This window comes from Pleuronectes platessa, chromosome 2, assembly GCF_947347685.1.
Source record: "Pleuronectes platessa chromosome 2, fPlePla1.1, whole genome shotgun sequence".
Lineage (NCBI taxonomy): Eukaryota > Metazoa > Chordata > Actinopteri > Pleuronectiformes > Pleuronectidae > Pleuronectes > Pleuronectes platessa.
In genome coordinates this window covers 24333585-24354071 of record NC_070627.1, presented here as the reverse complement: position 1 = coordinate 24354071, position 20487 = coordinate 24333585, and the positions used below count along the sequence as shown (strand labels likewise).

General features: G+C 43.4%; 25 non-coding genes across 25 annotated transcripts; all 25 read right to left on the bottom strand.

The window, feature by feature from the left end:
* Positions 1–3: 3 nt before the first annotated feature.
* On the bottom strand, positions 4–75 carry trnae-cuc (transfer RNA glutamic acid (anticodon CUC)). Its single transcript has one exon. It is a non-coding gene; the product is annotated as a tRNA-Glu (tRNA).
* Positions 76–533: 458 nt separating this feature from the next.
* Positions 534–605, bottom strand: trnae-uuc (transfer RNA glutamic acid (anticodon UUC)). Its single transcript has one exon. It is a non-coding gene; the product is annotated as a tRNA-Glu (tRNA).
* Positions 606–848: 243 nt separating this feature from the next.
* Positions 849–920, bottom strand: trnae-cuc (transfer RNA glutamic acid (anticodon CUC)). Its single transcript has one exon. It is a non-coding gene; the product is annotated as a tRNA-Glu (tRNA).
* A 458-nt stretch (positions 921–1378) lies between these two features.
* On the bottom strand, positions 1379–1450 carry trnae-uuc (transfer RNA glutamic acid (anticodon UUC)). The gene has a single exon. It is a non-coding gene; the product is annotated as a tRNA-Glu (tRNA).
* A 243-nt stretch (positions 1451–1693) lies between these two features.
* On the bottom strand, positions 1694–1765 carry trnae-cuc (transfer RNA glutamic acid (anticodon CUC)). Its single transcript has one exon. It is a non-coding gene; the product is annotated as a tRNA-Glu (tRNA).
* Positions 1766–3469: 1704 nt separating this feature from the next.
* On the bottom strand, positions 3470–3541 carry trnae-uuc (transfer RNA glutamic acid (anticodon UUC)). The gene has a single exon. It is a non-coding gene; the product is annotated as a tRNA-Glu (tRNA).
* A 243-nt stretch (positions 3542–3784) lies between these two features.
* trnae-cuc (transfer RNA glutamic acid (anticodon CUC)) lies at positions 3785–3856 on the bottom strand. The gene has a single exon. It is a non-coding gene; the product is annotated as a tRNA-Glu (tRNA).
* A 1836-nt stretch (positions 3857–5692) lies between these two features.
* trnae-cuc (transfer RNA glutamic acid (anticodon CUC)) lies at positions 5693–5764 on the bottom strand. The gene has a single exon. It is a non-coding gene; the product is annotated as a tRNA-Glu (tRNA).
* A 1521-nt stretch (positions 5765–7285) lies between these two features.
* On the bottom strand, positions 7286–7357 carry trnae-uuc (transfer RNA glutamic acid (anticodon UUC)). The gene has a single exon. It is a non-coding gene; the product is annotated as a tRNA-Glu (tRNA).
* A 243-nt stretch (positions 7358–7600) lies between these two features.
* trnae-cuc (transfer RNA glutamic acid (anticodon CUC)) lies at positions 7601–7672 on the bottom strand. The gene has a single exon. It is a non-coding gene; the product is annotated as a tRNA-Glu (tRNA).
* Positions 7673–8445: 773 nt separating this feature from the next.
* Positions 8446–8517, bottom strand: trnae-cuc (transfer RNA glutamic acid (anticodon CUC)). Its single transcript has one exon. It is a non-coding gene; the product is annotated as a tRNA-Glu (tRNA).
* A 1521-nt stretch (positions 8518–10038) lies between these two features.
* trnae-uuc (transfer RNA glutamic acid (anticodon UUC)) lies at positions 10039–10110 on the bottom strand. Its single transcript has one exon. It is a non-coding gene; the product is annotated as a tRNA-Glu (tRNA).
* A 243-nt stretch (positions 10111–10353) lies between these two features.
* On the bottom strand, positions 10354–10425 carry trnae-cuc (transfer RNA glutamic acid (anticodon CUC)). Its single transcript has one exon. It is a non-coding gene; the product is annotated as a tRNA-Glu (tRNA).
* Positions 10426–10883: 458 nt separating this feature from the next.
* Positions 10884–10955, bottom strand: trnae-uuc (transfer RNA glutamic acid (anticodon UUC)). The gene has a single exon. It is a non-coding gene; the product is annotated as a tRNA-Glu (tRNA).
* A 243-nt stretch (positions 10956–11198) lies between these two features.
* trnae-cuc (transfer RNA glutamic acid (anticodon CUC)) lies at positions 11199–11270 on the bottom strand. Its single transcript has one exon. It is a non-coding gene; the product is annotated as a tRNA-Glu (tRNA).
* A 459-nt stretch (positions 11271–11729) lies between these two features.
* Positions 11730–11801, bottom strand: trnae-uuc (transfer RNA glutamic acid (anticodon UUC)). Its single transcript has one exon. It is a non-coding gene; the product is annotated as a tRNA-Glu (tRNA).
* Positions 11802–12044: 243 nt separating this feature from the next.
* Positions 12045–12116, bottom strand: trnae-cuc (transfer RNA glutamic acid (anticodon CUC)). Its single transcript has one exon. It is a non-coding gene; the product is annotated as a tRNA-Glu (tRNA).
* A 459-nt stretch (positions 12117–12575) lies between these two features.
* On the bottom strand, positions 12576–12647 carry trnae-uuc (transfer RNA glutamic acid (anticodon UUC)). The gene has a single exon. It is a non-coding gene; the product is annotated as a tRNA-Glu (tRNA).
* A 374-nt stretch (positions 12648–13021) lies between these two features.
* On the bottom strand, positions 13022–13093 carry trnae-uuc (transfer RNA glutamic acid (anticodon UUC)). The gene has a single exon. It is a non-coding gene; the product is annotated as a tRNA-Glu (tRNA).
* A 459-nt stretch (positions 13094–13552) lies between these two features.
* trnae-uuc (transfer RNA glutamic acid (anticodon UUC)) lies at positions 13553–13624 on the bottom strand. Its single transcript has one exon. It is a non-coding gene; the product is annotated as a tRNA-Glu (tRNA).
* A 243-nt stretch (positions 13625–13867) lies between these two features.
* Positions 13868–13939, bottom strand: trnae-cuc (transfer RNA glutamic acid (anticodon CUC)). Its single transcript has one exon. It is a non-coding gene; the product is annotated as a tRNA-Glu (tRNA).
* Positions 13940–14398: 459 nt separating this feature from the next.
* On the bottom strand, positions 14399–14470 carry trnae-cuc (transfer RNA glutamic acid (anticodon CUC)). The gene has a single exon. It is a non-coding gene; the product is annotated as a tRNA-Glu (tRNA).
* Positions 14471–14929: 459 nt separating this feature from the next.
* Positions 14930–15001, bottom strand: trnae-cuc (transfer RNA glutamic acid (anticodon CUC)). Its single transcript has one exon. It is a non-coding gene; the product is annotated as a tRNA-Glu (tRNA).
* Positions 15002–15460: 459 nt separating this feature from the next.
* trnae-uuc (transfer RNA glutamic acid (anticodon UUC)) lies at positions 15461–15532 on the bottom strand. The gene has a single exon. It is a non-coding gene; the product is annotated as a tRNA-Glu (tRNA).
* A 243-nt stretch (positions 15533–15775) lies between these two features.
* On the bottom strand, positions 15776–15847 carry trnae-cuc (transfer RNA glutamic acid (anticodon CUC)). The gene has a single exon. It is a non-coding gene; the product is annotated as a tRNA-Glu (tRNA).
* Between the last annotated feature and the right edge of the window lie 4640 nt (positions 15848–20487).

Genomic DNA, 20487 nt, shown 5'->3' with positions numbered 1-20487 from the left:
TAGTTCCCTGACCGGGAATCGAACCCGGGCCGCGGCGGTGAGAGCGCCGAATCCTAGCCACTAGACCATCAGGGACATGTTCGAAAGGTACCTGGTCAGGATTCACACGGCTTTAAAATGTACAGGAGTTGAAGTACCATCATCTAATGAGTTAAAGAAGTACTAACGAGAAGAGAGATTGTTTGAAGCAGGGAGTGAAAGAGGCCATCTTTGTTGACCTGATATAACAACATGTAAAAGAGGAGCCTGTTTAAGACATGGACTTTCATCAAGCTAAAATGCACTGTAATGTCTCTCCCCATTCAGCTCACAAGCCATCGACACCGCAACTTCTGTGGACCTAATTTCTCATACAATAGCAGGGTAGGTCTATGACTTATAGCAATCATCAGCCCTTCACAGCTTGACTTAACCCCAGCCTATTTAACGGAACTGATATGGAATGTGTAACAATCTCTGTCTGATTCATTCTCAATATGATGCTCTCCTATGAACATAAATCTTGCACATATTGAGAGTTTTCAATAGAACAGCTCCCTGACCGGGAATCAAACCCGGGCCGCGGCGGTGAAAACGCAGAATCCTAGCCACTAGACCATCAGGGACATTTTTCCTGGTTTGGAAGGCACATGTTCAGGAAATTCTGGCCATTAAAAGGAACAGGAAATGAAGGAGCACAATCTCATGACTCAAAGAAGTACCATCAGCCATTCACAGCTTGACTCAGGACCAGCATATTTAACTGAACTGATTTGGATTGTGTAACATCCTCCGTCTGATTGATTCTCAACATGATACTCTGCAATGTACACAAATCTGGTTCCAATTGACAGTTTTCAATAGTTTAGTTCCCTGACCGGGAATCGTACCCAGGCCGCGGCGGTGAGAGCGCCGAATCCTAGCCACTAGACCACCAGGGACATGTAGTAAGGTACCTGGTCAGGATTCACAGGGCTTTAAAATGTACAGGAGTTGAAGTACCATCATCTAATGAGTTAAAGAAGTACTGACGAGAAGAGAGATTGTTTGAAGCAGGGAGTGAAAGAGGCCATCTTTGTTGACCTGATATAACAACATGTAAAAGAGGAGCCTGTTTAAGACATGGACTTTCATCAAGCTAAAATGCACTGTAATGTTCTCTCCCCATTCAGCTCACAAGGCATCGACACCGCAACTTCTGTGGACCTAATTTCTCATACAATAGCAGGGTAGGTCTATGACTTATAGCAATCATCAGCCCTTCACAGCTTGACTTAACCCGAGCCTATTTAACGGAACTGATATGGAATGTGTAACAATCTCTGTCTGATTCATTCTCAATATGATGCTCTCCTATGAACATAAATCTTGCACATATTGAGAGTTTTCGATAGAACAGTTCCCTGACCGGGAATCGAACCCGGGCCGCGGCGGTGAAAACGCCGAATCCTAGCCACTAGACCATCAGGGACATTTTTCCTGGTTTGGAAGGCACATGTTCAGGAAATTCTGGCCATTAAAAGGAACAGGAAATGAAGGAGCACAATCTCATGACTCAAAGAAGTACCATCAGCCATTCACAGCTTGACTCAGGACCAGCATATTTAACTGAACTGATTTGGATTGTGTAACATCCTCCGTCTGATTGATTCTCAACATGATACTCTGCAATGTACACAAATCTTGTTCCAATTGACAGTTTTCAATAGTTTAGTTCCCTGACCGGGAATCGAACCCGGGCCGCGGCGGTGAGAGCGCCGAATCCTAGCCACTAGACCATCAGGGACATGTTAGAAAGGGACCTGGTAGCAGCAGACATCAGCTGATTCAGTTCAAAGTTGTTCACCGTCTTCATTACTGCAAAGTCAAACTGCACAGGATCGCTCCCTCTGTCTCACCGCTGTGCGACAGGTGTAGGGGGTCGGAGGGCACACTGTCTCACGCCTTCTGGCTCTGTCCCTTGTTGACTGAATTCTGGAACAAGATATTTGACTGGTTCTCCAAGGCCTATAAGAGACTCTTCCAACCGGAGGCTGAACTTGCAGTCTTTGGCTGCTCACAGACTACAGCGTGCCTACCTGCAGCAATGCAGCAGTCTCTGATGCTGGGGATGATTGTTGCAAAACGGCTAATCTTACTGGAGTGGAAGTCGATGTCTCCCCCTTGCTTTCGGAGGTGGTTGGCTGACATGGCATCAACCATACAAATGGAAAGACTCAGGTTCACAAGGACTAATTCAATTGGAAAATTTTTGGCCATTTGGGGCCACTTCCTTGCCTACCTGGACGAAACCAGGACAGATGACAAGTAACTGGTAGCCTTACTGTATATTTGTCTATGCACTCATCTCTGTGTATGTGTGCTTACAAAAGTCACAGCTGTTTTTCTTTTTCAATTTCATTTTACATGTCTGAGCCGGGGTGTTATTATTGTTGTTGTTTTTGTTATGTCTGTTTTTTCTTTAAATGGAAAATGTAAATAAAAAAAATATAAAAAAAAAAAAAAAAGAAAGGTACCTGGTCAGGATTCACACGGCTTTAAAATGTACAGGAGTTGAAGTACCATCATCTAATGAGTTAAAGAAGTACTAACGAGAAGAGAGATTGTTTGAAGCAGGGAGTGAAAGAGGCCATCTTTGTTGACCTGATATAACAACATGTAAAAGAGGAGCCTGTTTAAGACATGGACTTTCATCAAGCTAAAATGCACTGTAATGTTCTCTCCCCATTCAGCTCACAAGCCATCGACACCGCAACTTCTGTGGACCTAATTTCTCATACAATAGCAGGGTAGGTCTATGACTTATAGCAATCATCAGCCCTTCACAGCGTGACTTAAGGCAAGCCTATTTGATGGAACTGCTATAGAATGTGTAACAATCTCTGTCTGATTCATTCTCAATATGATGCTCTCCTATGGACATAAATCTGGCACATATTTAGAGTTTTCAATAGAACAGTTCCCAGACCGGGAATCGAACCCTGGCCGCGGCGGTGAAAACGCCGAATCCTAGCGACTAGACCATCAGGGACATGTTCGAAAGGTACCTGGTCAGGATTCACACGGCTTTAAAATGTACAGGAGTTGAAGTACCATCATCTAATGAGTTAAAGAAGTACTAAGGAGAAGAGAGATTGTTTGAAGCAGGGAGTGAAAGAGGCCATCTTTGTTGACCTGATATAACAACATGTAAAAGAGGAGCCTGTTTAAGACATGGACTTTCATCAAGCTAAAATGCACTGTAATGTTCTCTCCCCATTCAGCTCACAAGCCATCGACACCTCAACTTCTGTGGACCTAATTTCTCATACAATAGCAGGGTAGGTCTATGACTTATAGCAATCATCAGCCCTTCATAGCTTGACTTAATCTCAGCCTATTTAACAGAACTGATATGGAATGTGTAACAATCTCTGTCTGATTCATTCTCAATATGATGCTCTCCTATGAACATAAATCTTGCACATATTGAGAGTTTTCAATAGAACAGTTCCCTGACCGGGAATCGAACCCGGGACGCGGCGGTGAAAACGCTGAATCCTAGCCACTAGACCATCAGGGACATTTTTCCTGGTTTGGAAGGCACATGTTCAGGGAATTCTAGCCATTAAAAGGAACAGGAAATGAAGGAGCACAATCTCATGACTCAAAGAAGTACCATCAGCCATTCACAGCTTGACTCAGGACCAGCATATTTAACTGAACTGATTTGGATTGTGTAACATCCTCCGTCTGATTGATTCTCAACATGATACTCTCCTATGTACACAAATCTGGTTCCAATTGACAGTTTTCAATAGTTTAGTTCCCTGACCGGGAATCGAACCCGGGCCGCGGCGGTGAGAGCGCCGAATCCTAGCCACTAGACCATCAGGGACATGTTCGAAATGTACCTGGTCAGGATTCACATGGTTTTAAAATGTACAGGAGTTGAAGTACCATCATCTAATGAGTTAAAGAAGTACTAACGAGAAGAGAGATTGTTTGAAGCAGCGAGTGAAAGAGGCCATCTTTGTTGACCTGATATAACAACATGTAAAAGAGGAGCCTGTTTAAGACATGGACTTTCATCAAGCTAAAATGCACTGTAATGTTCTCTCCCCATTCAGCTCACAAGCCATCGACACCGCAACTTCTGTGGACCTAATTTCTCATACAATAGCAGGGTAGGTCTATGACTTATAGCAATCATCAGCCCTTCACAGCGTGACTTAAGGCAAGCCTATTTGATGGAACTGCTATAGAATGTGTAACAATCTCTGTCTGATTCATTCTCAATATGATGCTCTCCTATGGACATAAATCTGGCACATATTTAGAGTTTTCAATAGAACAGTTCCCAGACCGGGAATCGAACCCTGGCCGCGGCGGTGAAAACGCCGAATCCTAGCGACTAGACCATCAGGGACATGTTCGAAAGGTACCTGGTCAGGATTCACACGGCTTTAAAATGTACAGGAGTTGAAGTACCATCATCTAATGAGTTAAAGAAGTACTAACGAGAAGAGAGATTGTTTTAAGCAGGGAGTGAAAGAGGCCATCTTTGTTGACCTGATATAACAACATGTAAAAGAGGAGCCTGTTTAAGACATGGACTTTCATCAAGCTAAAATGCACTGTAATGTTCTCTCCCCATTCAGCTCACAAGCCATCGACACCGCAACTTCTGTGGACCTAATTTCTCATACAATAGCAGGGTAGGTCTATGACTTATAGCAATCATCAGCCCTTCACAGCGTGACTTAAGGCAAGCCTATTTGATGGAACTGCTATAGAATGTGTAACAATCTCTGTCTGATTCATTCTCAATATGATGCTCTCCTATGGACATAAATCTGGCACATATTTAGAGTTTTCAATAGAACAGTTCCCAGACCGGGAATCGAACCCTGGCCGCGGCGGTGAAAACGCCGAATCCTAGCGACTAGACCATCAGGGACATGTTCGAAAGGTACCTGGTCAGGATTCACACGGCTTTAAAATGTACAGGAGTTGAAGTACCATCATCTAATGAGTTAAAGAAGTACTAAGGAGAAGAGAGATTGTTTGAAGCAGGGAGTGAAAGAGGCCATCTTTGTTGACCTGATATAACAACATGTAAAAGAGGAGCCTGTTTAAGACATGGACTTTCATCAAGCTAAAATGCACTGTAATGTTCTCTCCCCATTCAGCTCACAAGCCATCGACACCTCAACTTCTGTGGACCTAATTTCTCATACAATAGCAGGGTAGGTCTATGACTTATAGCAATCATCAGCCCTTCATAGCTTGACTTAATCTCAGCCTATTTAACAGAACTGATATGGAATGTGTAACAATCTCTGTCTGATTCATTCTCAATATGATGCTCTCCTATGAACATAAATCTTGCACATATTGAGAGTTTTCAATAGAACAGTTCCCTGACCCGGAATCGAACCCGGGACGCGGCGGTGAAAACGCTGAATCCTAGCCACTAGACCATCAGGGACATTTTTCCTGGTTTGGAAGGCACATGTTCAGGGAATTCTGGCCATTAAAAGGAACAGGAAATGAAGGAGCACAATCTCATGACTCAAAGAAGTACCATCAGCCATTCACAGCTTGACTCAGGACCAGCATATTTAACTGAACTGATTTGGATTGTGTAACATCCTCCGTCTGATTGATTCTCAACATGATACTCTCCTATGTACACAAATCTGGTTCCAATTGACAGTTTTCAATAGTTTAGTTCCCTGACCGGGAATCGAACCCGGGCCGCGGCGGTGAGAGCGCCGAATCCTAGCCACTAGACCATCAGGGACATGTTCGAAATGTACCTGGTCAGGATTCACATGGTTTTAAAATGTACAGGAGTTGAAGTACCATCATCTAATGAGTTAAAGAAGTACTAACGAGAAGAGAGATTGTTTGAAGCAGCGAGTGAAAGAGGCCATCTTTGTTGACCTGATATAACAACATGTAAAAGAGGAGCCTGTTTAAGACATGGACTTTCATCAAGCTAAAATGCACTGTAATGTTCTCTCCCCATTCAGCTCACAAGCCATCGACACCGCAACTTCTGTGGACCTAATTTCTCATACAATAGCAGGGTAGGTCTATGACTTATAGCAATCATCAGCCCTTCACAGCGTGACTTAAGGCAAGCCTATTTGATGGAACTGCTATAGAATGTGTAACAATCTCTGTCTGATTCATTCTCAATATGATGCTCTCCTATGGACATAAATCTGGCACATATTTAGAGTTTTCAATAGAACAGTTCCCAGACCGGGAATCGAACCCTGGCCGCGGCGGTGAAAACGCCGAATCCTAGCGACTAGACCATCAGGGACATGTTCGAAAGGTACCTGGTCAGGATTCACACGGCTTTAAAATGTACAGGAGTTGAAGTACCATCATCTAATGAGTTAAAGAAGTACTAACGAGAAGAGAGATTGTTTTAAGCAGGGAGTGAAAGAGGCCATCTTTGTTGACCTGATATAACAACATGTAAAAGAGGAGCCTGTTTAAGACATGGACTTTCATCAAGCTAAAATGCACTGTAATGTTCTCTCCCCATTCAGCTCACAAGCCATCGACACCGCAACTTCTGTGGACCTAATTTCTCATACAATAGCAGGGTAGGTCTATGACTTATAGCAATCATCAGCCCTTCACAGCGTGACTTAAGGCAAGCCTATTTGATGGAACTGCTATAGAATGTGTAACAATCTCTGTCTGATTCATTCTCAATATGATGCTCTCCTATGGACATAAATCTGGCACATATTTAGAGTTTTCAATAGAACAGTTCCCAGACCGGGAATCGAACCCTGGCCGCGGCGGTGAAAACGCCGAATCCTAGCGACTAGACCATCAGGGACATGTTCGAAAGGTACCTGGTCAGGATTCACACGGCTTTAAAATGTACAGGAGTTGAAGTACCATCATCTAATGAGTTAAAGAAGTACTAAGGAGAAGAGAGATTGTTTGAAGCAGGGAGTGAAAGAGGCCATCTTTGTTGACCTGATATAACAACATGTAAAAGAGGAGCCTGTTTAAGACATGGACTTTCATCAAGCTAAAATGCACTGTAATGTTCTCTCCCCATTCAGCTCACAAGCCATCGACACCTCAACTTCTGTGGACCTAATTTCTCATACAATAGCAGGGTAGGTCTATGACTTATAGCAATCATCAGCCCTTCATAGCTTGACTTAATCTCAGCCTATTTAACAGAACTGATATGGAATGTGTAACAATCTCTGTCTGATTCATTCTCAATATGATGCTCTCCTATGAACATAAATCTTGCACATATTGAGAGTTTTCAATAGAACAGTTCCCTGACCGGGAATCGAACCCGGGACGCGGCGGTGAAAACGCTGAATCCTAGCCACTAGACCATCAGGGACATTTTTCCTGGTTTGGAAGGCACATGTTCAGGAAATTCTGGCCATTAAAAAAAACATGGAATGAAGGAGCACAATCTCATGACTCAAAGAAGTACCATCAGCCATTCACAGCTTGACTCAGGACCAGCATATTTAACTGAACTGATTTGGATTGTGTAACATCCTCCGTCTGATTGACTCTCAACATGATACTCTCCTATGTACACAAATCTGGTTCCAATTGACAGTTTTCAATAGTTTAGTTCCCTGACCGGGAATCGAACCCGGGCCGCGGCGGTGAGAGCGCCGAATCCTAGCCACTAGACCATCAGGGACATGTTCGAAAGGACCTGGTCAGGATTCACACGGCTTTAAAATGAACAGGAGTTGAAGTACCATCATCTAATGAGTTAAAGAAGTAGTAACGAGAAGAGAGATTGTTTGAAGCAGGGAGTGAAAGAGGCCATCTTTGTTGACCTGATATAACAACAAGTAAAAGAGGAGCCTGTTTAAGACATGGACTTTCATCAAGCTAAAATGCACTGTAATGTTCTCTCCCCATTCAGCTCACAAGCCATCGACACTGCAACTTCTGTGGACCTAATTTCTCATACAATAGCAGGGTAGGTCTATGACTTATAGCAATCATCAGCCCTTCACAGCTTGACTTAACCCCAGCCTATTTAAGAGAAGTGATATGGAATGTGTAACAATCTCTGTCTGATTCATTCTCAATATGATGCTCTCATATGAACATAAATCTTGCACATATTGAGAGTTTTCAATAGAACAGTTCCCTGACCAGGAATCGAACCCGGGCCGCGGCGGTGAAAACGCAGAATCCTAGCCACTAGACCATAAGGGACGTTTTTCCTGGTTTGGAAGGCACATGTTCAGGAAATTCTGGCCATTAAAAGGAACAGGAAATGAAGGAGCACAATCTCATGACTCAAAGAAGTACCATCAGCCATTCACAGCTTGACTCAGGACCAGCATATTTAACTGAACTGATTTGGATTGTGTAACATCCTCCGTCTGATTGACTCTCAACATGATACTCTCCTATGTACACAAATCTGGTTCCAATTGACAGTTTTCAATAGTTTAGTTCCCTGACCGGGAATCGAACCCGGGCCGCGGCGGTGAGAGCGCCGAATCCTAGCCACTAGACCATCAGGGACATGATTGAAAGGTACCTGGTCAGGATTCACACGGCTTTAAAATGTACAGGAGTTGAAGTACCATCATCTAATGAGTTAAAGAAGTACTAAGGAGAAGAGAGATTGTTTGAAGCAGGGAGTGAAAGAGGCCATCTTTGTTGACCTGATATAACAACATGTAAAAGAGGAGCCTGTTTAAGACATGGACTTTCATCAAGCTAAAATGCACTGTAATGTTCTCTCCCCATTCAGCTCACAAGCCATCGACACCGCAACTTCTGTGGACCTAATTTCTCATACAATAGCAGGGTAGGTGTATGACTTATAGCAATCATCAGCCCTTCACAGCGTGACTTAAGGCTAGCCTATTTGATGGAACTGCTATAGAATGTGTAACAATCTCTGTCTGATTCATTCTCAATATGATGCTCTCCTATGGACATAAATCTGGCACATATTTAGAGTTTTCAATAGAACAGTTCCCAGACCGGGAATCGAACCCTGGCCGCGGCGGTGAAAACGCCGAATCCTAGCGACTAGACCATCAGGGACATATTCGAAAGGTACCTGGTCAGGATTCACACGGCTTTAAAATGTACAGGAGTTGAAGTACCATCATCTAATGAGTTAAAGAAGTACTAAGGAGAAGAGAGATTGTTTGAAGCAGGGAGTGAAAGAGGCCATCTTTGTTGACCTGATATAACAACATGTAAAAGAGGAGCCTGTTTAAGACATGGACTTTCATCAAGCTAAAATGCACTGTAATGTTCTCTCCCCATTCAGCTCACAAGCCATCGACACCGCAACTTCTGTGGACCTAATTTCTCATACAATAGCAGGGTAGGTCTATGACTTATAGCAATCATCAGCCCTTCACAGCGTGACTTAAGGCAAGCCTATTTGATGGAACTGCTATAGAATGTGTAACAATCTCTGTCTGATTCATTCTCAATATGATGCTCTCCTATGGACATAAATCTGGCACATATTTAGAGTTTTCAATAGAACAGTTCCCAGACCGGGAATCGAACCCTGGCCGCGGCGGTGAAAACGCCGAATCCTAGCGACTAGACCATCAGGGACATGTTCGAAAGGTACCTGGTCAGGATTCACACGGCTTTAAAATGTACAGGAGTTGAAGTACCATCATCTAATGAGTTAAAGAAGTACTAAGGAGAAGAGAGATTGTTTGAAGCAGGGAGTGAAAGAGGCCATCTTTGTTGACCTGATATAACAACATGTAAAAGAGGAGCCTGTTTAAGACATGGACTTTCATCAAGCTAAAATGCACTGTAATGTTCTCTCCCCATTCAGCTCACAAGCCATCGACACCTCAACTTCTGTGGACCTAATTTCTCATACAATAGCAGGGTAGGTCTATGACTTATAGCAATCATCAGCCCTTCATAGCTTGACTTAATCTCAGCCTATTTAACAGAACTGATATGGAATGTGTAACAATCTCTGTCTGATTCATTCTCAATATGATGCTCTCCTATGAACATAAATCTTGCACATATTGAGAGTTTTCAATAGAACAGTTCCCTGACCGGGAATCGAACCCGGGACGCGGCGGTGAAAACGCTGAATCCTAGCCACTAGACCATCAGGGACATTTTTCCTGGTTTGGAAGGCACATGTTCAGGAAATTCTGGCCATTAAAAAAAACATGGAATGAAGGAGCACAATCTCATGACTCAAAGAAGTACCATCAGCCATTCACAGCTTGACTCAGGACCAGCATATTTAACTGAACTGATTTGGATTGTGTAACATCCTCCGTCTGATTGACTCTCAACATGATACTCTCCTATGTACACAAATCTGGTTCCAATTGACAGTTTTCAATAGTTTAGTTCCCTGACCGGGAATCGAACCCGGGCCGCGGCGGTGAGAGCGCCGAATCCTAGCCACTAGACCATCAGGGACATGTTCGAAAGGACCTGGTCAGGATTCACACGGGTTTAAAATGAACAGGAGTTGAAGTACCATCATCTAATGAGTTAAAGAAGTAGTAACGAGAAGAGAGATTGTTTGAAGCAGGGAGTGAAAGAGGCCATCTTTGTTGACCTGATATAACAACAAGTAAAAGAGGAGCCTGTTTAAGACATGGACTTTCATCAAGCTAAAATGCACTGTAATGTTCTCTCCCCATTCAGCTCACAAGCCATCGACACCGCAACTTCTGTGGACCTAATTTCTCATACAATAGCAGGGTAGGTCTATGACTTATAGCAATCATCAGCCCTTCACAGCTTGACTTAACCCGAGCCTATTTAACGGAACTGATATGGAATGTGTAACAATCTCTGTCTGATTCATTCTCAATATGATGCTCTCCTATGGACATAAATCTGGCACATATTTAGAGTTTTCAATAGAACAGTTCCCAGACCGGGAATCGAACCCTGGCCGCGGCGGTGAAAACGCCGAATCCTAGCCACTAGACCATCAGGGACATTTTTCCTGGTTTGGAAGGCACATGTTCAGGGAATTCTGGCCATTAAAAGGAACAGGAAATGAAGGAGCACAATCTCATGACTCAAAGAAGTACCATCAGCCATTCACAGCTTGACTCAGGACCAGCATATTTAACTGAACTGATTTGGATTGTGTAACATCCTCCGTCTGATTGATTCTCAACATGATACTCTCCTATGTACACAAATCTGGTTCCAATTGAAAGTTTTCAATAGTTTAGTTCCCTGACCGGGAATCGAACCCGGGCCGCGGCGGTGAGAGCGCCGAATCCTAGCCACTAGACCATCAGGGACATGTTCAAAATGTACCTGGTCAGGATTCACATGGTTTTAAAATGTACAGGAGTTGAAGTACCATCATCTAATGAGTTAAAGAAGTACTAACGAGAAGAGAGATTGTTTGAAGCAGGGAGTGAAAGAGGCCATCTTTGTTGACCTGATATAACAACATGTAAAAGAGGAGCCTGTTTAAGACATGGACTTTCATCAAGCTAAAATGCACTGTAATGTTCTCTCCCCACTCAGCTCACAAGCCATCGACACCGCAACTTCTGTGGACCTAATTTCTCATACAATAGCAGGGTAGGTCTATGACTTATAGCAATCATCAGCCCTTCACAGCTTGACTTAACCCCAGCCTATTTAACAGAACTGATATGGAAAGTGTAACAATCTCTGTCTGATTCATTCTCAATATGATGCTCTCCTATGGACATAAATCTGGCACATATTGAGAGTTTTCAATAGAACAGTTCCCTGACCGGGAATCGAACCCGGGCCACGGCGGTGAAAACGCCGAATCCTAGCCACTAGACCATCAGGGACATTTTTCCTGGTTTGGAAGGCACATGTTCAGGAAATTCTGGCCATTAAAAAAAACATGGCATGAAGGAGCACAATCTCATGACTCAAAGAAGTACCATCAGCCATTCACAGCTTGACTCAGGACCAGCATATTTAACTGAACTGATTTGGATTGTGTAACATCCTCCGTCTGATTGATTCTCAACATGTTACTCTCATATGTACACAAATCTGGTTCCAATTGACAGTTTTGAATAGTTTAGTTCCCTGACCGGGAATCGAACCCGGGCCGCGGCGGTGAGAGCACCGAATCCTAGCCACTAGACCACCAGGGACATGTTCGAAAGGTACCTGGTCAGGATTCAGACGGCTTTAAAATGTACAGGAGTTGAAGTACCATCATCTAATGAGTTAAAGAAGTACTAACGAGAAGAGAGATTGTTTGAAGCAGGGAGTGAAAGAGGCCATCTTTGTTGACCTGATATAACAACATGTAAAAGAGGAGCCTGTTTAAGACATGGACTTTCATCAAGCTAAAATGCACTGTAATGTTCTCTCCCCATTCAGCTCACAAGCCATCGACACCGCAACTTCTGTGGACCTAATTTCTCATACAATAGCAGGGTAGGTCTATGACTTATAGCAATCATCAGCCCTTCACAGCTTGACTTAACCCGAGCCTATTTAACGGGACTGATATGGAATGTGTAACAATCTCTGTCTGATTCATTCTCAATATGATGCTCTCCTATGAACATAAATCTTGCACATATTGAGAGTTTTCAATAGAACAGTTCCCTGACCGGGAATCGAACCCGGGCCGCGGCGGTGAAAACGCCGAATCCTAGCCACTAGACCATCAGGGACATTTTTCTTGGTTTGGAAGGCACATGTTCAGGAAATTCTGGCCATTAAAAGGAACAGGAAATGAAGGAGCACAATCTCATGACTCAAAGAAGTACCATCAGCCATTCACAGCTTGACTCAGGACCAGCATATTTAACTGAACTGATTTGGATTGTGTAACATCCTCCGTCTGATTGATTCTCAACATGATACTCTCCTATGTACACAAATCTGGTTCCAATTGACAGTTTTCAATAGTTTAGTTCCCTGACCGGGAATCGAACCCGGGCCGCGGCGGTGAGAGCGCCGAATCCTAGCCACTATTCTCATTCTCAACATGATACTCTCCTATGTACACAAATCTGGTTCCAATTGACAGTTTTCAATAGAACAGTTCCCAGACCGGGAATCGAACCCGGGCCGCGGCGGTGAAAACGCCGAATCCTAGCGACTAGACCATCAGGGACATGTTCGAAAGGTACCTGGTCAGGATTCACACGGCTTTAAAATGTACAGGAGTTGAAGTACCATCATCTAATGAGTTAAAGAAGTACTAACGAGAAGAGAGATTGTTTGAAGCAGGGAGTGAAAGAGGCCATCTTTGTTGACCTGATATAACAACATGTAAAAGAGGAGCCTGTTTAAGACATGGACTTTCATCAAGCTAAAATGCACTGTAATGTTCTCTCCCCATTCAGCTCACAAGCCATCGACACCTCAACTTCTGTGGACCTAATTTCTCATACAATAGCAGGGTAGGTCCATGACTTATAGCAATCATCAGCCCTTCACAGCTTGACTTAATCCCAGCCTATTTAACAGAACTGATATGGAATGTGTAACAATCTCTGTCTGATTCATTCTCAATATGATGCTCTCCTATGAACATAAATCTTGCACATATTGAGAGTTTTCAATAGAACAGTTCCCTGACCGGGAATCGAACCCGGGCCGCGGCGGTGAAAACGCAGAATCCTAGCCACTAGACCATCAGGGACATTTTTCCTGGTTTGGAAGGCACATGTTCAGGAAATTCTGGCCATTAAAAGGAACAGGAAATGAAGGAGCACAATCTCATGACTCAAAGAAGTATCATCAGCCATTCACAGCTTGACTCAGGACCAGCATATTTAACTGAACTGATTTGGATTGTGTAACATCCTCCGTCTGATTAATTCTCAACATGATACTCTCCTATGTACACAAATCTGGTTCCAATTGACAGTTTTCAGTAGTTTAGTTCCCTGACCGGGAATCGAACCCGGGCCGCGGCGGAGAGAGCGCCGAATCCTAGCCACTAGACCATCAGGGACATGTTCGAAAGGTACCTGGTCAGGATTCACACGGCTTTAAAATGTACAGGAGTTGAAGTACCATCATCTAATGAGTTAAAGAAGTACTAACGAGAAGAGAGATTGTTTGAAGCAGGGAGTGAAAGAGGCCATCTTTGTTGACCTGATATAACAACATGTAAAAGAGGAGCCTGTTTAAGACATGGACTTTCATCAAGCTAAAATGCACTGTATTGTTCTCTCCCCATTCAGCTCACAAGCCATCGACACCGCAACTTCTGTGGACCTAATTTCTCATACAATAGCAGGGTAGGTCTATGACTTATAGCAATCATCAGCCCTTCACAGCGTGACTTAAGGCAAGCCTATTTGATGGAACTGATATAGAATGTGTAACAATCTCTGTCTGATTCATTCTCAATATGGTGCTCTCATATGTACACAAATCTGGTTCCAATTGACAGTTTTTAATAGTGTAGTTCCCTGACCGGGAATCGAACCCGGGCCGCGGCGGTGAGAGCGCCGAATCCTAGCCACTAGACCATCAGTGACATGTTCGAAATGTACCTGGTCAGGATTCACACGGCTTTAAAATGTACAGGAGTTGAAGTACCATCATCTAATGAGTTAAAGAAGTACTAACGAGAAGAGAGATTGTTTGAAGCAGGGAGTGAAAGAGGCCATCTTTGTTGACCTGATATAACAACATGTAAAAGAGGAGCCTGTTTAAGACATGGACTTTCATCAAGCTAAAATGCACTGTAATGTTCTCTCCCCATTCAGCTCACAAGCCATCGACACCGCAACTTCTGTGGACCTAATTTCTCATACAATAGCAGGGTAGGTCTATGACTTATAGCAATCATCAGCCCTTCACAGCGTGACTTAAGGCAAGCCTATTTGATGGAACTGATATAGAATGTGTAACAATCTCTGTCTGATTCATTCTCAATATGGTGCTCTCATATGTACACAAATCTGGTTCCAATTGACAGTTTTTAATAGTGTAGTTCCCTGACCGGGAATCGAACCCGGGCCGCGGCGGTGAGAGCGCCGAATCCTAGCCACTAGACCATCAGTGACATGTTCGAAATGTACCTGGTCAGGATTCACACGGCTTTAAAATGTACAGGAGTTGAAGTACCATCATCTAATGAGTTAAAGAAGTACTAACGAGAAGAGAGATTGTTTGAAGCAGGGAGTGAAAGAGGCCATCTTTGTTGACCTGATATAACAACATGTAAAAGAGGAGCCTGTTTAAGACATGGACTTTCATCAAGCTAAAATGCACTGTAATGTTCTCTCCCCATTCAGCTCACAAGCCATCGACACCGCAACTTCTGTGGACCTAATTTCTCATACAATAGCAGGGTAGGTCTATGACTTATAGCAATCATCAGCCCTTCACAGCTTGACTTAACCCCAGCCTATTTAACAGAACTGATATGGAAAGTGTAACAATCTCTGTCTGATTCATTCTCAATATGATGCTCTCCTATGAACATAAATCTTGCACATATTGAGAGTTTTCAATAGAACAGTTCCCTGACCGGGAATCGAACCCGGGCCGCGGCGGTGAAAACGCCGAATCCTAGCCACTAGACCATCAGGGACATTTTTCCTGGTTTGGAAGGCACATGTTCAGGGAATTCTGGCCATTAAAAGGAACAGGAAATGAAGGAGCACAATCTCATGACTCAAAGAAGTACCATCAGCCATTCACAGCTTGACTCAGGACCAGCATATTTAACTGAACTGATTTGGATTGTGTAACATCCTCCGTCTGATTCATTCTCAACATGATACTCTCCTATGTACACAAATCTGGTTCCAATTGACAGTTTTTAATAGTTTAGTTCCCTGACCGGGAATCGAACCCGGGCCACGGCGGTGAGAGCACCGAATCCTAGCCACTAGACCATCAGGGACATGTTCGAAAGGTACCTGGTCAGGATTCACACGTCTTTAAAATGTACAGGAGTTGAAGTACCATCATCTAATGAGTTAAAGAAGTACTAACGAGAAGAGAGATGGTTTGAAGCAGAGAGTGAAAGAGGCCATCTTTGTTGACCTGATATAACAACATGTAAAAGAGCAGCCTGTTTAAGACATGGACTTTCATCAAGCTACAGGCAAGCACTGTTGTGTTGTCTCCCCATTCAGCTCACAAAACATCTACACCGCAACTTCTGGGGACCTAATTTCTCATACAAAAGCAGGATAGGTCTATGACTTACAGCAATCATCAGCCCTTCACAGCGTGACTTAAGGCAAGCCTATTTGATGGAACTGATATGGAATGTGTAACAATCTCTGTCTGATTCATTCTCAATATGATGCTCTCATATGGAAATAAATCTGGCACATATTTAGATTTTTCAATAGAACAGTTCAATGACCGGGAATCGAACCCCCGCCGCGGCGGTGAAAACTCCGAATCCTAGCCACTAGACCATCAGGGACATTTATCCTGGTTTGGAAGGCACATGGCCATTAAAAGGAACAGGAAATGAAGGCGCACAATCTCATGACTCAAAGAAGTACCATCAGCCATTCATAGCTTGACTCAGGACCAGCATATTTAACTGAACTGATTTGGATTGTGTAACATCCTCCGTCTGATTGATTCTCAACATGATACTCTCCTATGTACACAAATCTGGTTCCAATTGACAGTTTTTAATAGTTTAGTTCCCTGACCGGGAATCGAACCCGGGCCGCGGCAGTGAGAGAGCCGAATCCTAGCCACTAGACAATCGGGGACATGTTCGAAAGGTACCTGGTCAGGATTCTCACGCCTTTAAAATGAACAGGAGTTGAAGTACCATCATCTGATGAGTTAAAGAAGTACTAACGAGAAGAGAGATTGTTTGAAGCAGGGAGTGAAAGAGGCCATCTTTGTTGACCTGATATAACAACATGTAAAAGAGGAGCCTGTTTAAGACATGGACTTTCATCAAGCTACAGGCAAGCACTGTTGTGTTGTCTCCCAATTCAGCTCACAAAACATCTACACTGCAACTTCTGTGGACCTAATTTCTCATAAAAAAGCAGGATAGGTCTATGACTTACAGCAATCATCAGCCCTTCACAGCTTGACTTAAACCTCGTGTTGTCCCTGCTTCCCCATAGTGTTGGCTGTGAGCGTTTGGGTAGCGATTTGACTAACGCTTGTTTGCGATACCCTGCTTCAAACACACAGACGCACGCGCACTCGTGCACACGCACAGCCCACCACACATCAGCACGCGCACGAAGGGCAATAGAAAAGCGAACAGCCCTTGCAGATGTATTTGTCACACCCGCTCCAAGTTGCGCGCCGGTGTGACGTAGGACCCCTGGGATGCCCGCGTTGGCGAGTCTCATCGACCTGGGTCTCTGAGACCCGAAGGCTCGCGCTGAGGGGCTTGCGCGGCCGCTCGCGTTGAGGGCCGTCTCTCCCATCGGTGTCCCTGTGACCCTGAGACTCACGGAGCCGGGCCTGTCCGGATACCCGCGACGTGTCCTCGAGCCTGTTCTTGCTCCGTGATGAGAAGGAGAAGAAGAAGAAGAAGAAAAAGAGTGAGAAGAATGAGAAGATGGCGAAAAAGAAGACTCCTGCGCAGTAATAATAATAAAAAAGAAACACATTTGTATTATTTCTCTTATAGCTGAATGACTCGCGAGGCTGGACCGACCCGGCTGCCAGGGTCGTGCACTCGAGACTGTTCTTGCTCGGTGATGAGAAGAAGAAGAAGAAGAAGGAGAAGAAGGAGAAGGAGAAGGAGAAGAAGAAGAAAAGAAGACTCGTGCGCAGTAATAATAATAATAAAAAAGAAACACATTTTTATTATTTCTCTTATAGCTGAACGACACACGCAAAGACGTAGGGCCGGTGTGACATGAGGCCGGTCGCTTGTCGGTCGGGGTCCCCTTAGACCCTTAGACTGGACCGACCCGGCTGTCAGTGTCGCGTACTCGAGCCTGTTCTTGCTCGGTGATGAGAAGAAGGAGAAGGAGAAGGAGAAGGAGAAGGAGAAGGAGAAGAAAAAGAAGACTATTGCGCAGTAATAATAATAATAAAAAAAAAAAAATTGTATTATTTCTCTTATAGCTGCAAGACACACGCAAAGACGTAGGGCCGGTGTGACGTGAGGCCCGGTCTCATTGCGTGGGTGTTGACGCAATGTGATTTCTGCCCGACACTCAAAACAGGTAAAACTGAGGAGGGCTTGTTAAGTCATCTTGACTCACGCAGTGTAACTTGGTGTAAAAAGTATGAGCGTAGCGTCTGTTTAAGTACTTTATTCTCATGTGCACCGGCTCTATTCATCCTTCTCATGCACAGGTAACAAGGGAATTGACAACATATGTCATACACACAGAAGCCGTAACACATCTAATAAACGGGCAATACTGCTACCGTAAATCAGTGAGAAGAGCGTTCTCTATAATGATACTTTAACAGGGCTGTTTTAGACAGGGTGAAAAGGTACTGTTTTAAATTACCCTTGTGGTATTTTGACCAAAATATGTTACAGTCATTTCATTAAGATCCCAAGGAACCATTTCAACTTGCGGTAAAATGGGCATAATATGTCTCTGTTAAATAAAGTTTAGTTAAATCAAAGATTGTTTCATAAATCTGATTCAATCTGTGCTCATTAAAAGATAAGAGTGATGAAGGGCTGAAATTTTTTTAAATAGTGCTTTCTAAATAATGATATAATTATTTTTCTGGCAAAAAAGGGTGAATAAATAACAACAAAAAGAAAATAAACAAATATCGGTATCGGCTATCGGCCAGATTGTTATTTTAAATATCGGTATCGGTATCGGCCAAGAATTTCCATATCGGTGCATCCCTAGTATTTATGTGTTAGTAGTGATGAGCAGGTACCTGTACATGGTTTGCTAGTTTAGCTCCGCTAGCCTGCAGGCGATGCTAACGGGACCGTACGGAGTTATTGACCCGACATGAACCAACATGATCCGGTCCACCCAGCGGGGGAAAGTGTTAGAGTTGAGTGTGTTTGGAGGATACGCTCCACCACGTAAGATATCTAATGATAGTAGTCAAGCCAAACCATTTGACTTGACTACGTTACACAGATTATTATTCTGCAGAAACAGATTTACTGTGATCAACTGAAACGTGAGTATTTAAAGTCACATCTGCATTTTAAGAGCAGCTGTTTAAAGTAGCATTACGTCTGTGGTGAAAATGTACTTATTCTGGAGGAATTTTCAATGGGTGTCACAAAATGTCTGAATGGTGCACCCCGAGACCCCGGAACGTGTTCACATTGACCGATCTTCACAAAAATCAATACACAGGTGTATTTATTATTATTATTATTCATTATATAATTATGTTTTCACAGAGAAGTGGAGAGACATGATGTGGACTGTTATCAACAGCTCTGTGGGAGATTATCACCTTGAATATTAATTCAGGCTTTTTAACATGGAGCCGGCCACTAGTGGCCATACAGTGGACTGCAGCTTTTCCAGGATGTTGCGCAATGGTTTCAAGGGAGATTTAATGCCTTTAATCAAAATGAGTGATGCTCCGGTCCTATAATGTGCTTTGAAGTTCTTGACCTTTAGTTGTCATCCCTCCTCTCTTACCTTGCTGGACATCTCCTCAAAACCCACAAGTTTGCTACGGAGCCGAGACAGACGCATCATCAGGTAATTCACCCAACTGTATGTTCCCTCCTGCTTCTCTTCTTCCACCATCATCATCATCATAATAGTTTGCTGGTACCTGCTTGCAAAAAAGGCTTCACCAGGGGCCTAAAGTCTCTGATTTGAAGCCCTGATCCACAAATTATTCCCTGGTTATTGGTAAAACTTTTAAAAAATCCTATCCCACAATGTGAAAAGACAGTGACAAAATAACTCCCTGGATCCACCCCTTTGTCTGTGTAACCGTACATTTTCCCAGTGTTAGAAGATAAAGATATAAGGGACTGACTTTACTTATTCAGCTATTGATGAGAATTATATAATGATAATTATTGATATCGTTTTATTGCCTAGCTCCCTGTTCTATTTGCAAACTTTGGCTCTGATCTTTATCCACTTAAGTCCAAGGGCTGAGTGATATATCAAGAAACGACACAGCACAGGCTTTGGCCCTGATGTCTTTAATGGCGTCTTCCACGTCTATTACATTTCTTTTGCATCCTGACTTGTATATATGTTTTTCATGTTAGAAACGTCATCAACATTTCTGCACATTTTCCTCAGGAACCGGTTGGAAAAGTTCCAGACAGTGTCCGTAGCAACTGACACAGACATTTCAGTTCTCATGTACTTTGCTGAAAGCAACTAGATCTGCATATCGTGTCAGTGTCATTGGTTACACTAAATGTTTCAATGATTGTTTCAAGCCTGATTTACCTGACTTAAGTGTGACGCCGGATCTTTCCCGAAACGTCTTTTAGTTTTGGTTTCAACTCTGTCCATAGGTTTGATTCCTTGGTCCCATTACACGGATCGTCCCCGACTTTTGATTAATCTGCAGAAGGCCGAGGACATTATCCGGCGGCATTTCGTTTGAAACATCAAGTTCATCGGCAAA